We start from the raw sequence: 17,381 nt of genomic DNA on the forward strand, positions 1-17,381 counted from the left end.
GAGAGGATACTTGAACTGACAACGCATAAATAAACATATTGCCTGTGTACTGTGTACTACATATGAAGCTTAATGAGAATGTACCACTGGATGGGTCACTGTAGTTATATGTCATTCTTGTATTTACATGAAAACCAATAAAATTATTGGTGAGGGAGAAACATAATTTCTAACTGCTACTGCAAAATGGCAACGGCACAAGCATTCTCATGGACTGCCTTGCCCACAAGGTCTCACTCTGGTACAATGCAATGCTCCTCCGAGGAGGGTAAAAAGGTAAAGGTAAAGGGACCCCTGACTGTTAGGTCCAGTCGAGGACGACTCCGGAGTTGCGGCGCTCACCTCGCTTTATTGGCTGAGGGAGCCAGCGTACAGCTTCTGGGTCATGTGGCCAGCATGACTAAGCCGCTTCTGGCGAACCAGAGCAGTGCACGGAAACACTGTTTACCTTCCCGCCGGAGCGGTACCTATTTATCTACTTGCACTTCATGCTTTCAAACTGCTAGGTTGGCAAGAGCAGAGACCAAGCAACGGGAGCTCACCCCGTCATGGGGATTTGAACCGCCGACCTTCTGATCGGCAAGCTCTAGGCTCTTTGGTTTAACCCACAGCGCCACCCACTTTTTATCTGAGGAGGGTAGAGACTGGCAGTTCTGCCACTGCTAATGCAGCAAAACATTTTTTAAAAAGTAGAGGAAGGAAAAGGCAGGGGGAAGAGAGATGGAGAGTCTGCTAACAGAAACACTAATTAATATCGCCTCCATCCTTTCCTTTCTTTGTTCAACACCTGTCTCGCTCATGATTCTGCATGCATAAAAAGCAAGTATACTTACGAAACCTTGAGGAAAGTGAAACCTTTTCTTACTTAATAAGAAAATTCTCAGCTCTCATGAGGTAAATTTGACCCTCTCCAATGTAGTTGTGAGGGTAACAGTGGATATGCATCGCTGAAAGGAATGGATACAGATGTGGTACACTATCTAAAATGGCCTCCTAAATTATGACATTTTGTTTGTTTATTTAAAAAGAAAAAAAAGCAAACAAAGCAGAACTACCTAAATGGACACACTGGGCACAACATGAAGGAGATTACACTTGATTATTTGTTATGCATCTTATTAGAAGTTCCAAAAGAGATGAAATTGAAATGTCCCCCGTTTTGTTTCACATGCAGATTGTGGCATAGTTAATCATAGGATCAGATGGGTGTCCTTTCAAAGATGCGAGTGTAAGGGCAAATTGATTCATGGCTCATGTTATGCAATGTCAGCATCTATTGTTATCTTTTTCCCTTTGTCCATGTCATTTCTATTAATAGCCTAAGTGGCACTCTGCGCTTGCAGCGTTCTCCTTCCTTGTCAGTCACTTCAGAAGTTGCTTTGCACAGGTAATTTCTCTACTGTGGATTTCAACATAATACATCTGTGATTAGTTGAAATTGGCAGCTCAAGCTCTCTCTCTCTCTCTCTCTCTCTCTCTCTCTCTCTCTCTCTCCCCTTAAATACTCACATTGATTAAATATTCTTTCAGCTTTGACATTGTCAGGTTGCATTGGCCAAATTCAGGAACATGGCAAAGAAGTTGTCCTTTTTGTGTGCGTTTCTTCTGTATCGGCTTGTACATTTTATTTTAATTTCCATTCCAGCATTTCAGGCAATTGAGTAAGAAAGAAAATTCTGTTGCGGCATGCAGAAGGCAAGATTAAACATTGACTCACTCAGCTACTTAACAAAAAAGGGCGAAAGCACATAGTAATAGAAATACCATCTACGTTGATTTAGAGTGTTAGTCTCTCAGCTTTGTTCTCTCTAAAGTGCCTAGTGGATTACATCCTTGTGAATTACATTGCGGCTGACCCAGTGTCAATGATCAAAACAGCATTCCGACAAACAAATAGAGCTGATTTGATTTCCAGATGAATTCCATGTACTCCTTGCCTTTGACAAATATACGAGCCGGAACACATATGCTGGTATGTAAATGTTAGATTCATACATTTCTGAATTACCTTGCTATGGTCCAGGATGTCAGAGGACTCCAAAGAAAATGGAAAAGGAAACAGAAATGACTGCAGTTCATGTGTTCTCCTGTGGTCAGAAATGGAAACCAGTCAAGCAAATGTGATCTGCATTCCTCACATTGTATTCTCCAGCTCCCTCTCCACAGGAGCAGACTCCTCCTTCCTAGACTAGGCCTTGGACACTGCTCCCACTGGCACCCAGTTCTCCCCAGCTCTTGCTGCCTTCATCATTGCCACCTCACAGGCCAGGCGAGCCCTCATCTCTCAGCCAGCCCAGGGATGAAGCACAAATGGGTGACCAAGGAAACTGGCAGACGAAGGTGGGGGTGTTAGTTTCTGTTTGCCACTGTGCAGCTGCTTTGGAGTCACAAAACTCTGTTTACATTCCACACATTCCATACTGTTGGAAGTCTCATGGGAGACGGGAGACAGATGTGACGTACTGGTTTCCTATTCCTTTGTTTCAGTTCCTCTCTGCTTTCATAGAGAGAGGATGTCTTTTTCCTTGCTGTCTGCATAGCGGGAAATAAAACTCTTTAGCCATGTAGCCATAAATCTCATCCCTTCCGTGTGCTGCTTTGATTCTCTGCTGAATGGGAATGTGCCTGAGGCCTCATCAAAGGCCCAGGTCGTTAATTATCATCAGAGGGCGATTCTGGAAGACGAGCTTTATCAGCTCAGTTGTAACGGAGATGCCGACAGGAGGCGGCCCACTCCACGTGCCTTCCGGGGGGAGTGACAACATGGCCGCCCCCCTGGGATGCTTGACACTCATGCACCACCATGCACCACCGGGACGCTCGCCGCGCACGCCCCGGGCCGTGCACCACTTGCCGTGCATCGCCATGACATGCAGCCCCCCATGGTAAGCACGCCCCGCTCCCTGGAACCTGTGCCAGCTACACCCCCAGATGTATGCCACTCCTGGTGCTGGAGCAGGTAGCTCCACCACTGACCAAGGAGAAGGAGACACCACCCAGAAGGCACAGCCCAGGTGTAGCCTAGTTCCTCATGGCTCCAGAAGGTGGCAGAAGTTCAGCAGTAAGCCTTTTTTTAGGGGGGGGGCATCTTGCTGCACCCCTGTCATAATTTTGCTCCTGGGGCCACCATGCCCTGCCCTCTACACCTCTGGGCATGTGGAATTGTAGGGTCTGGACAGTGGGCCAAGTGCTGTTGCATTCCAGTACTAAGACAAGCCTAGGGTCCAATACATCCAACGGATTCTGGGCCAGCTCAGCTCCACCCATTCCTCATCATCAGAACGCCTTGTTTTGAGGTCTTCTATGGGCTTCTGCTGCTGCTGGGGGTGTGGGTGATGCTGTGGTCTAAACCACTGAGCTTCTTGGGCTTGCCGATCAGAAAGTGGGAAGTTCGAATCCCTATGATGGGGTGTGCTCCCATTGCTCTGTCCCATCTCCTGCCAACCTAGCAGTTCAAAAGCATGCCAGTGCAAGTAGATAAGTAAGTACCGCTGTGGCGGGAAGGTAAAAACAGCATTTCTGTGCACTCTGGCACTAATCACAGTGTTCCATGTGGCAGAAGCGGTTTAGTCCTGCTGGCCACATGACCCGGAAAGCTGTCTGTTGACAAATGCTGGCTCCCTTGGCATGAAACCAAGATGAGCACCACTACCCCATAATCACCTTTGACTGGACTTAAGTGTGCAGGGATCCTTTACCTTTTCTTTTCTTTTTACCTTACTAGGTCTCACTCCTGTTCACATGTTTGGCAGCAGGTGGGTGTGAGGCATGGTCTGGAAAGCTGAGCAGATGGACACATGCCCCAGACCAGCATAAGGATGTTGTTGTTGTTGTTGTTTTGCATTGTTCTGTATCATCACCATAATCATCACCAGGGCTCCCCCCCCCCCCCCGTCAGGGCTCACTAGAGGTCTGCTCTGGCACCTCCCAGGTGGGTGCCCTTGTCATTCTAAGAGAACAAGGGAAATCTTCATTTTGAGCTCTGGAACCTTTTTCTAGAAAAAAAAAAGCCCTTCTTCTTCCGTTACAATGGAGGACAAGGGAGATAATGCAGAGCCATTAGCATAATTGGAAATGAGCTGCTCAGGGGCACTGCGCAGAAATGCCGATCCGAGTATGCTATTTAAAAGAACAATTAATATAGCCAAATTTACTATTAATGGCTATTTTTTCAAGCTATTGTATCGTTAACCTTTTCCAATGTAATTGTTTTCTCAGTATCAAATGGAACTCAATTTGTGTTGAAGGGGATAATAAAATCTAAAAATAAAATAAAAATCAAGCAAATGAATGAGAGTCTGCTAATACATTGGGTCTATATTTAAAAAGATGTCTGAGGTTTCCAGGGTTTTAGGAGTCAGAAATATTTGTACTAGTACCTGATAATTTGGTCAAATTTACAATGGGGGTGATGCTTAAGGGAGGGGGATATTTATAACAACTGAAGTAGCTGTGAAGCAGGTTAAGTGGCTCCCTCAATTTGGGGAAATGTCTACTTAATTAACCTGAGCTGCTCCTATTAATTAGCGAAATTTTCTATGATCATTCCATTGCCACAAAGGGTAAGGAGATAATTCCTTGCTATCCATGGCAGAAAGAGCTGGTCTTAACTAAAATAAATGGCAGAGATGGTTTTAAGAACTCGCACCTAACCCAAGGGCAGCAAACCTATCAGTGATCTTCAACTTTGGGTTCCCAAGAGATTGATTGATTGATTGATTTTGCATTTTTTGGAACTACTTCCTAGCCTGAGGCTGTCAAAGTTGTGAATGATAAGATAAAAATAAAGCATTCTCTGGATGAAACACTATGAGTCTCATTACAGTTGTTTTCCGATCAGCTAATCTTCTATGCCCCAGTAGTCCCAGTATGTTAAGGTGGAACCCAGTGATCTCTCTGCCATCAGCAGCATCATAATACAGCTCAAAATAACTTGGGGTCAATTGATTTTGGGGAAATGGTAGCCAGAACATAGGACTGTATTTATGTAGGCTGCAATCCTGTACCCATTTACGTACCTGGGAGTAAGCCCCAACGAGCTCAGTAGAATTTACTCCTGAACAGAGATAAATTGGATTGCACTGATAGTGTTCCAGTGTTAAATTGGGATTTTATGAATGGATGCCTCAACATTACAGTGTGTGTGTGTGTGTGTTTTCTTCCTCCCAAGAAAGTCTTCGCAGTCTCATTTCTGCAGAAGTTTACAAAGTAACTCCAAGAGCACCAATTGTTGCATTTGAGAAGAGTTGTTTTTGTAAAGCAATGCATCATGGTATTCATTCATACTTCTAAGATTGTGTTTGAAACCACATGAACTTGATGAGTTTTTTTAAAAATTTAAAATTAAGGTAGCAGTACTTAGGATACACTACACATCTTTTTGATTCCCCTATTAACAAAGAAGCCTGGCATTTGATGTGTACTTTAATCTTATGTTTTCAAAACTGTCATCTGCATACCACAAATAGCCTGTGAAGCTATTTGGAGTGTTTTGCAGCTGGCCTGCCACAGGAACTGGTGTCACTTTTCTAGAGAGAAATTATTCTCCATCTGGCTGTTCATATGTTCCTATAGGGTTTGTTCATTTGTTCTTGCAGGGGATGAGAGAGAGAGAGAGAGAGAGAGAGAGAGAGAGAGAGAGAGAGAGACTTTAAAATGCCGTTTTGGAATGATAGTAAGCAGATATTTAATAAATGACAGTTGGGGGAAATGTATGTCTACAAACATTTTTATAATTGACTGTTGAGCCAAAAGATTTATAAATTACAATTTTGTAGTGAGTATTAGAATATAGCACAACCGTCTCTAACCAGAGTCCTAAACCTGTCTTACACACACACACACACGATTTTAAAATACATATTTTAAATGTATTTCTCTCACGATACACAGGTGCAACTCATAGCAGAGAGGGCTCTAGGCAAGGTTGTATCAGCAGAATGATAGGTAAATAGAGGCCTTATCAATGTAGAAAAGGAGGTCCTATTCAGAATGGGATTAATATGATTGAACCATACTTTCATACCTCCCTCCCTAGTCTTTTAGCCAGAAGGGCAGATTCACACCCAGCCCTCCTCAACCAGGTGGGCTCCAGATGTTTTGGATTCCAACTCCCATCATCTCTTACCTTTAACCAAGCTGAATGGAGCTGAGGACACTTGTAGTCTAAAATATCCAGGAAGTTGTGGAAGGTTGTTATAGCTAAGCTCTGAACCAGAAGGCTTCAGCAGACACAAAAGCCAATGCTGGTCATGCTCTGAAGTGGGGACAAAAGTGCCCCACCCTTGAGAAGAAGTCTTAAGAGTCTTCCACCCAAGAGAAGAAGTCTTCCACCCAAAAGGAGGAAGTGGAGTTGGACCTTTGGGCCAATTATGGAGGGGCACCTTTCTCACTCTTTTCTTGCAGCATCTGCCCTCCCGCCCTTGGCAGTGTAGGCCATGCTAATTGCCCTTTGATTGGCCTTTGGCGCTCCCCTTCTTTCATCAACTCCATACTACCTGGAATTCTGATTCACCATGTCTCTCGAGTCTTTCTTATGGGTGTGTGGGCAACATGATGGTCCCTCCAAGCGTTCACATTTTCCAGGGACAGTCTCAGATTTATAGAAGTGGTCCTGGTTTTTGATTTGATCCCAGAATGTCCTGCTTTTCCTTAGGATGTCCCTATTTTCATCAGAGAAATGGGAGGGTATGGTTATGTGACCCCCGAGCCAAGGAGATAAGTAGCTATACTAACTTTAGAAGACATTTAAAGGCAGCCCTTTATAGGGAAGTTTCTTTTAATATTTAGTGTGTGTGTGTATATATATCTCTATCTTTGCTTTCGTAGATTTTCACGGGTACAGGAATGCAGGTTTTGGTGTCTTCGGGTGTCTTCCCGTGTAAGAGTCGGGGTGTCTGTGCGACGTTTCGACGAGGTCTCACTCGTCATCTTCAGGCTGGTGCTTTCGGCTTCTTGTTACTGGAACAGAGCAGAATCTGGTGTTTATTTATAGGAACTCAACTGTGTATTTATAGGAACTCAAACACCAGATTCTGCTCTGTTCCAGTAACAAGAAGCCGAAAGCACCAGCCTGAAGATGACGAGTGAGACCTCGTCGAAACGTCGCACAGACACCCCGACTCTTACACGGGAAGACACCCGAAGACACCAAAACCTGCATATCTCTATCTCTATCCATATATCTGCCCAGAGTGACTGGGGCAGTCAGATGGGCAGGGTATATATAATAAAATCATTAATACTATTATTATGGAATAGGATGTCCGTATTTTCATCAGAGAAATGTTGGAGGGTATGAAATGATGTTGCTATCATACTTCAAAATACATCATAGTTGACATGCTCCTTCCTTCCTTCCTTCCTTCCTGCTTTATATTGATGTGCTGCTTTCCGTTTGGTCTCTTAAGGCCTCTGTACCCAGTGGCTATAACCCAACAGTAAGTTCATTTTGCTTAAATCCATTGGTTGCAATGGCTTGGATCCTAACCTCTTCTGAGAGTGTAAGAGAACCTCTGCCAACCTTGCCCTCCACAGTCAGCACTCCATGCCCACTGAGCATGTTCAGTCCTCATTGGGCTGTTTTGAGGATGACCTTTTCAAACCACCACCTCTGATAGGGTATTTCCCCTCAAATCCACCCCCTGCCCAACTTCTGCAAATCTTGAGATTTTCCCAAATCACTTGATACCTTACTCTGGTGCATGTGGGTGGTGCAAGTTCACATCCACACCCCTGAAGACTGGAATTTATATACATTATGTTCTCTCATCAGACCTATAGCAGGAAACAGCAACACCCTGAACTGACTGGAGGGAAATAAGACGACAAAGTATGGCATAATTGTTACGATATAGAAGCAATGCGGCCGCAAGCTGCTAGCTTGAAAGCAAAACATAATGGGAATGTTGGGACTGTTCCGTGGGAAACAGAGGGACAGTCTATTCACAGTGCGAAGCACCGGAATTAGCTCAGAGTGTAATATGAGCTGTACAGGAAGTACAGGAGGAATTTGTCTCTTGGCTGCTGGAGTTTGAAGAGAGCAGACGTGTTTTCTGTAACGCTGCAAAGACAGAAATAAAGGCATGTAAATACGTTTCTGTCTATCTCTTTCCCCTGCCCGGGGGGGGGGGCAGGGAAGAGTGGTGTGTTCTTCTCATGCTGAGAAGGATCGCCTATCGTGACCTCTGCCTGTATCCTGCCGGGAAATGCAGACAGGGAGGTCAACCGGAGATCAAGCCGGGTGCCTGGAGAGTGGCCAGTTTCTCCTGATATAGGCTTGATTCCCAACAATAATAATATAGGGTTATATTCATTGTAGTGCTAAGCATATTGTTTTGTTAGTGCAAAGCCTCTCCTCCTTACAGAGGGGAGGAGTTGTGAGCAGGAGCCATTTCCCGCGTTGGCAGGGGGCTGTTGTTTTATCCAATGCCTAAGCCAATATATTTCACATGCTGTAATCAATAAAGTTGTGGCCTTTTTTTAGCCCATTAACCTAATATACCGTGTCCATGTGTCTTTCTTATCCCCAAGCAGGTGGCGGGTCCTTGAATCACAATGATTTGTCCTTCTGCAACTGAATGTTCTCTACCTCTCTTCTTCCTGAACCTCTCCTAAATCTGTTCTGGTAATTTCCCCAAACTCCCAAAGCAGATTTGGGGATGGTTCAGAATGCATGTGAGGGAGGAGAGTGGGAAAGTCCCATAGCACTACTTATAATCCTTGAGCTAGGGCAGCTACTGGGATGAGCACCACCCTATGAGAGTCCTTTTGATTCATGTCTACTTCAGTGTGCAAAAGGAAGCCCTCTGCAACAATTGCAAGTGATGTCATTGCCATTTAAAAATTCCATAAGAGTTTTGCTGTCTCACTGAAGGTGGTATGTCTAGATAAACTTCGGTCATTCCGACTGATAATGTGCTGCACCTGATTGTGAATTATCTTTTATTCCTACAGAGATTTGCATTCATTATAATTGCAGAATGCCAAAAGATTAAATTCTGAATCTCTTCCAGTGACATGTACATTTGATAGCATTATGCATTTGTGATTTAATGGTCTTGGGAAGCTTAAATTGTATTAAAGTTTTATTAACCAAGGATTTTCTCTGTGTAATTGAATAACTCCAAACACTCAAAGCTTACATGAATTAATGAAGATTAAAACCATACAATAAGTAACAAAGTGAGACTTAAATTTCACAGCAAGTATATGTAAGTTGAAATAAAGTTTGAAGAAAAGCAATGCTGACAGGTCACAGTTAGCTGTTTAAAAGTACTTTAGGCATATATATACACTACCATCAACTAAGTATTTCCATAATGGCTTTTGGAGGGAGAAATGACATTCTTACTATATAGTTATTCCAATCTATAAATGTTTATGTGTCCATTCCATGTAGTATGAGCAAGCATTATTTAATATAGAAGAAGGCTTATTTTCAGGCCATTACATGAATCCTAGTTCCACAGATTCTATTAAAGTCACATTATGGGCCTTGAACAATTACAAACTGAGCTTTTTACATTACACCAGCCAGTTGTGAAGCTTTGGATGGCATTTGGAGCGTATTTTGTGAGGATGGTTTTGTGATACAAATTGGTGAGCTCTTGTAAAGAGAAAATGAGTATGGAGTTTGATTGCACAGTTTGGTAGAACGTAAAGTGCTTAACTTTTATTATTCCAGGTGAAGACTGTACAATTTGGGGAATAAAAATTAAGGCTGCAACACAAACCCTCTTTGCACTAGGATGGGATGGGTGTGGATTGAACTGATTCTCCACCCAGCCCTGCCAGCATCACTCTACCGGTCCCTGTTTTCCCCATCAAACAGACAGGCAGAAATGTTGTTGGTGCAATCCTATTGACCGTAGCCCATGGAAAACCCAAAAATAGTGAGGAGCTGAACCGGACCAGATCCCACTGGATCTTGACCCAGTCCAGCTGCCATTATTTCATCCAGGCCCAACCATAGTTCCAGCTCCAGCAGGGGTGCCAACTATAGGGGATGGAAGGGTCTTTGGCCCCCTCAATATTTGTGGGCAGGGTGCTGAGTCCCCCAATATTGAGGGGAGCAACATTCCCCGCTGCTGCTGCTGGGTGCCCTCTGCATGCCCCAGCTTCCGCCCGGGAGCCCAGGGGCTGGGTGGGGGCTGGGACGAGTGAGGCCAAAGATCACCCTCGTGTGCCCGAGCTTCCACCTGGCAGTCTGGGAGTCCAAGAGCCAGGTGAGAGCTAGGACGAGTGAGGGTGAAGATTGCCCTACTGTGCCCACACCTCCTGCCAGCCTGGAAGCCCAGGAGCTGGGTGGGAGCTGGGATGAACAAGGATGAAGATCACCCCCCTGCACCCACGCCTCTACCCGGCACATGTCAGACCCCCTCATGTGGTGGGCAAGTCAGAGCCCCTGAGCTTCAGACTGTGTTATGGATTGGTTGGATGGAGAGGGGTGGTGAGAGGCACCAGCTGGGGAATCTCCCAGGGGAAGAAGGCTCAGAGCCAGGGGATTGGTGGTGCGATGACAATGAATGGTCAAAGGGAGAAGAAAGAGCAGACTGAGAGGAGGCGGTGTCAGAAGCAGAGGAGGTAACAGGCTTTGGTGAGCAAGAAGAGGTTGTGGGAGAGGGCAGTTCAGACTCAGAGGCAGAAGCAGAGGCTGGAGGAGAGTGGGGCCAGGAGACAGAGAGGCAGATTGCTGAAGAAGCCAGGGAGTCTCTCCCGCCTGCTGCGACCAGCTTCCCTCCCCACTGGTCTCCTAGAACATGCAGAGAAGTGAACAGTGTAGAACGGTGGCGGGTTGTGCACAGGCGCAGTTTGTGACTGCTTGGGAAACACCCCTGAGATGAGGAGCCTTTAAGTGGTGGCAAGACTCTTCAGTCCTCACAACTGCCTTTTTGGAGAAAGATCTACTGGGAAGAGCTGCTGGGATCATTAGACCGACACTGTTTGGGTTTCTTGAATAAAGGATTAACTTCACTGACACCATGTTTCGATTTGATTGCTGACCTGCGCTATTCATGCTCACACAATTAACACCGTGTCAAATGTGCCCCTTACTTCTTTTTGAATGCCATTCTTTTCTATGCCATTTTCTCTTCATGGACTAATTTGCCATCCAATTTCATTTGAAGTGGATTTAAAGGGTTCCTCTTAGGGTGGGGGATTCAGGAAGAAACTAAAGCAGGGTGTAAGAAACCCTTCAGATGTTAAGGGATTTCATTAGCCCCAAACCAACATAGCCAATGGCAGGGTGCCTGGGGCCATGGGTGCCATGCAGAGTGCATGGCCCTGGCACTGAAATTTGTGGGTGCCCTGACCCTTCATGAGGAATTTTATGGGTGTTCGGGCACCCAGGGCCCCAGGGAGATGGCAACTATGGCCAATAGTCAGAACTGATGAGAGTTGCAGTCCAAAAATATCCAGAGAGCTGCAGGCTACCCATTCCAGACCTAAGGGAACACTTGAGTCAAATGATTTTTTGAAAAACAAAACAAAAACTGGATTAGCGTTATCGAGTGAGCATGATTCTCCTCCCTGGTATATATGTTGATCGTCCTCACTTTTTTGTCTAGCATGGAAAATAATTCCAGACATGGCCAGTGTTTACTTCATATTTTATTTTTCCTCAGATGGATCCTCAGATGGTCTCTGGCATGAAATAAAACTGTTGTTAGCCGTGGAACACCTAAAAGCATACTCCTTAACATTTATCTGATGAAAAAATTCCTTCCAGTAGCACCTTAAAGACCAACTAAGTTAGTTCTTGGTATGAGCTTTCGTGTGCATGCACACTTCTTCAGATACACTGAAACAGAAGTTGCCAGATCATTCTATATAGTGAGAAGGTGGGGAGGGGTATCTGATGAAATAGGGATAGCTTTCAACATATATAAAAACATAATAAAACTCTAAACATTGAAAGAAACTTCCCTACACAGGGCTGCCTTCAGATATCTTCTAAAGGTTGTATGGTTGCTTATCTCCTTGGCTGGGGGGGGGTCACATAACTCCATACCCTCCGACATTTCTACAATAACAGTAGGGACATCCTAAGGAAAAATGGAACATTCCAGGATCAAATCAGAAACTGGGATGGCTTCTGTAAATCTGGAACTGTCTCTAGAAAATAGGGACACTTGGAAGGTCTCAAACAGCCCTTATATTATCTCCACCACTTCCTGTGCTCGGTTAGGCTCAAGTGTAAGTAGACCAAAGACAAACAAGGCAATAAATCAAGGGTAGATCTCTTCGCTTTAAGCAGCATTCAAGTAATGAGGGAACCAAGTTAACAGGGTATGCAATAAACCTCATGTTCCAGAACCTGTAAATACCTACATGTGGTTCCCTGCTAGGCATCTGCAATAAACTTTTTTTTGTTTAGTTTTTTGGTGCCTCTCTAAGAGCAATGGGCTCCACTGATGTCAGTTATGTTCCTTGGGAGTTGCTATGCTCTATAAAGTCATCACTGCTGTGATACATTTGCAACAGATTTGCATTCTAAAAACCTCTTAGGAATGCTGATTAAATGCATACAGATGGCAATGTGGAATGATTGTCTAACATTTTACAGGATGTCACCTGCTTCTTCAACATTTTAGTTACATTCTTGATTGGACTACTCACTTTTAAAAAAAAAAATCACGTTTAATGAAATGTGAAATAGTCTGATGGCAGTAAAATGCTTCTTCCACCAGAACATTAGGGGCAAATTTTAACAAACAAGTAGCAATGCTTGTTTGTTAAGGGTTTAATGGCACAAGGCCAGATAGGTTTGTTGTTGTTTGTAAGGAAGGGCTAGGACTATATTTAATAAAATGTGAATAACTATAATAGATTTGAAACTTTGAAAAGCAGGAAGGGATGTACATGAAATGAAAAGGAATGTTTTCTTTCCCAGAACTTGTAATGGAACTCAGAATGACCTTTGTAGAAATTTTGGCCTCTGAGAAGAAGAGTTTGGATTTGATATCCCACTTTATCACTACCCGAAGGAGTCTCAAAGTGGCTAACATTCTCCTTTCCGTTCCTCCCCCACAACAAACACTCTGTGAGGTGAGTGGGGCTGAGAGACTTCAGAGAAGTGTGATTAGCCCAAGGTCACCCAGCAGCTGCATGTGGAGGAGCGGAGACGCGAACCCGGTTCACCAGATTACGAGTCTACTGCTTTTAACCACTACACCACACTGACACCTGAAACCAGTAAATTTGATGGTTCCATTTTGCTTTATCGTTAATAATTGTTTATGACTGTGTGTCATCTTTTTTTAAAGCTATGTAGGCCAGTTGTCCTAATCACATCCTATGGCAATGAGTTCAATAACATAAGGAACAATCCGTCTCCCCTAGCATGGAAGACGAAGAGCAGACTCCATTTGAGGATCTCTCCCTCATTACAGTCGATCAGGTATATGAAGACGAGCAGCAAAGTCAGTCCTCAGGGAATGTGCAGGCGACCTTGGAACGGACAGCTCACGGAAGAACCCCGACCAAACCCAAGAGGAGGCGTGTAGTGGTGATAGGGGATTCCCTACTGAGGGGAACAGAAGCAGTGATCTGTGGGCCTGACAAGATGTCTCGGGAAGTGTGCTGTCTCCCCGGGGCTAAGATCCAAGATGTAACTGAACGACTGCAAGGAATCATAAAACCCACTGACAATTACCCCTTCCTCTTGGTTCATGTGGGAACCAACGACACTGCAAGCAATAGCCTCCAGAAGATCAAAAGAGACTACGAGGCTCTCGGCAGGAAATTGAAGCAACTAAATGCACAAATTGTCATCTCATCTGTCCTCCCAGTTGAACGATGTGGCCCAGGGAGAGAGGGGAAAATAGTGGAAGTGAACAGCTGGCTTCGCAAATGGTGTAAACAGGAACGGTTTGGATTCTTAGATCACGGACTGCAGTTTCTTGAAGATGGACTTCTGGCAAGTGATGGGCTGCACCTCACAACGGTTGGGAGAAATGTTTTTGCCAAAAATCTCAGAAACCTCATCAGGAGGGCTTTAAACTGACTAATGTGGGGGAGGGAGACAGTGCTCCTGAAGGTAGGAGTCTATCAATTAATGAAGATGTTCATCCAAATGTCAAAGACCAAATGGAGCAAACAGCACGCGGACCTAGTGGTGGGAGGAAAAAATCCTTAAATAAGAGACACGGGGGAATGATTAATGGACTTCAATGTCTGTACACTAATGCGCAAAGCATGGGAAATAAACAAGATGAGCTTGAGCTCTTGGTACAGCAAACTAAATATGACATAATAGGCATCACTGAAACCTGGTGGGATAAGTCCCACGATTGGAATGTAATAATGGGGGGATACAATCTATTTCAGAGAAACAGACCAGACAAGAAAGGAGGAGGAGTGGCGTTATATGTCAGGGATGTGTATACCTGTGAAGAGATCCAAGATTTAGATCCTCAAAGCCAAAGTGAGAGCATTTGGGTCAAAATTAAGGGAGAGAAGAATAACAGAGACCTCATTGTGGGAGTTTACTATAGATCCCCAAGCCAAACGGAGGACATAGATGATGCCTTCCTGGAACAGATGGCCAAGCATGCAAAAGGAAGGGAGATAGTAGTAATGGGGGACTTCAATTACCCAGATATTTGTTGGACGTCAAACTCAGCCAAGAGCATAAGGTCAAACAGATTCCTCACTGGCCTTGCAGACAACTTCATTGTCCAGAAAGTGGGAGAAGCAACAAGAGGAACAGCCATTTTAGATCTGGTCCTAACCAATGTTGATGACCTGGTTAGTGGGGTAGAAGTGGAAGGATCATTAGGCGCGAGTGATCATGCTCTTCTGAAGTTTACTATACAGCGGAAAGGAGTAGCCAAGCATACTAGGACTCAATTTCTTGACTTTAAGAAAGCCGACTTCATAAAACTTAGGGAAGTGCTGGGTGAGATCCCATGGACAACAATACTAAAAGGAAAGGGAGTTCATGATGGCTGGGAGTTTGTTAAGAGGGAGATACTAAAAGCACAACGTCAGGCAATACCAATGAGACGGAAACATGGAAGGTGCCTAAAGAAGCCAGGGTGGCTATCTAAAGAACTTTTAACTGAATTAAGATTAAAAAAGGATGTGTACAAAAAATGGAAAAGGGGGGAAACCACCAAAGAGGAATTCAAACAAATAGCCAGCACGTGTAGACACAAAGTCAGAAAAGCTAAAGCACAGAATGAACTCAGGCTTGCTAGAGAGGTTAAAAGCAACAAAAAAGGCTTTTATGGGTATGTTCGTAGCAAAAGGAAGAACAAAGAAACAATGGGGTCACTCAGAGGAGAAGATGGTGAAATGCAAACAGGGGACACAGAAAGGGCTGAACTACTCAATGCCTTCTTTGCCTCAGTCTTCTCCGATAAAGAAAACAATGCCCGACCTGAAGAATTTGGAGCAAATGATTCAGCAAAGGAAACACAGCCCAGAATAACTAAGGAGATAGTACAAGAATATTTGGCTAGTTTAGATGTATTCAAGTCTCCAGGGCCAGATGAACTGCATCCAAGAGTATTAAAAGAACTGGCAGATGTGATCTCAGAACCACTGGCAGTCATCTTTGAGAATTCCTGGAGAACAGGCGAAGTCCCGGCAGACTGGAGGAGGGCAAATGTTGTCCCTATTTTCAAAAAGGGGAAAAGAGAGGACCCAAATAATTACCGCCCAGTCAGTCTGACATCAATACCAGGGAAGATTCTGGAACAGATCATTAAGCAAACAGTCTGTGAGCACCTAGAAAGGAATGCTGTGATCACCAATAGTCAGCATGGATTTCTGAAAAATAAGTCATGTCAGACTAACCTGATCTCGTTTTTTGACAGAATTACAAGCCTGGTAGATGAAGGGAACGCAGTGGATGTAGCCTACCTTGATTTCAGCAAGGCATTTGACAAGGTGCCCCATGATATTCTTGTAAAGAAGCTGGTAAAATGCGGTCTTGACTATGTTACCACTCAGTGGATTTGTAACTGGCTGGCTGACCGAACCCAAAGGGTGCTCATCAATGGTTCCTCTTCATCCTGGAGAAGAGTGACTAGTGGGGTGCCACAGGGTTCTGTCTTGGGCCCGGTCTTATTCAACATCTTTATCAACGACTTGGATGATGGACTCAAGGGCATCCTGATCAAATTTGCAGATGACACCAAACTGGGAGGGGTGGCTAACACCCCAGAGGACAGGATCACACTTCAAAACGACCTTGACAGATTAGAGAACTGGGCAAAAATAAACAAGATGAATTTTAACAGGGAGAAATGTAAAGTATTGCACTTGGGCAAAACAAATGAGAGGCACAAATACAAGATGGGTGACACCTGGCTTGAGAACAGTACATGTGAAAAGGATCTAGGAGTCTTGGTTGACCACAAACTTGACATGAGCCAACAGTGTGATGCGGCAGCTAAAAAAGCCAATGCAATTCTGGGCTGCATCAATAGGAGTATAGCATCTAGATCAAGGGAAGTAATAGTGCCACTGTATTCTGCTCTGGTCAGACCACACCTGGAGTACTGTGTCCAGTTCTGGGCACCACAATTCAAGAAGGACACTGACAAACTGGAACGTGTCCAGAGGAGGGCAACCAAAATGGTCAAAGGCCTGGAAACGATGCCTTATGAGGAACGGCTAAGGGAGCTGGGCATGTTTAGCCTGGAGAAGAGGAGGTTAAGGGGTGATATGATAGCCATGTTCAAATATATAAAAGGATGTCACATAGAGGAGGGAGAAAGGTTGTTTTCTGCTGCTCCGGAGAAGCGGACACGGAGCAATGGATCCAAACTACAAGAAAGAAGATTTCACCTAAACATTAGGAAGAACTTCCTGACAGTAAGAGCTGTTCGACAGTGGAATTTGCTGCCAAGGAGTGTGGTGGAGTCTCCTACTTTGGAGGTCTTTAAGCAGAGGCTTGACAACCATATGTCAGGAGTGCTCTGATGGTGTTTCCTGCTTGGCAGTGGGTTGGACTCGATGGCCCTTGTGGTCTCTTCCAACTCTATGATTCTATGATTCTATGATTCTATGATCCTTTGCACAAGAAGCTGGGATAAAACAAGCCAGTGTAAATTGAGGCAGTGTAATTTATTCCAGATTCAAACCCCATTCAGCAGTAGGGCAGCGGTGGCTGCTCTGCCTAAGCCTTGCAGAGGGAAAACAAGCTTTTAAAATAGTAGTTGACAACATGTTTTCAGGTCACATGACACCCTGGCCCTGACCCTTGCCATGCCCCCAGAATGCCCCCTTATGGGGACTTACACTGGCACTGACTCATCAAGCTTCAGCTGAGACCTAGCTGAGCAAATTTTGCCAGCATATTTATGGTGGATCAGCTCACCTCAGTTGAGCCACGAATCAGATAATAATAATAATAATAAATTTTATTT

Source organism: Podarcis vaucheri (assembly GCF_965113315.1).
Source record: "Podarcis vaucheri genome assembly, chromosome: 4".
Taxonomy (NCBI): Eukaryota; Metazoa; Chordata; class Lepidosauria; order Squamata; family Lacertidae; genus Podarcis; species Podarcis vaucheri.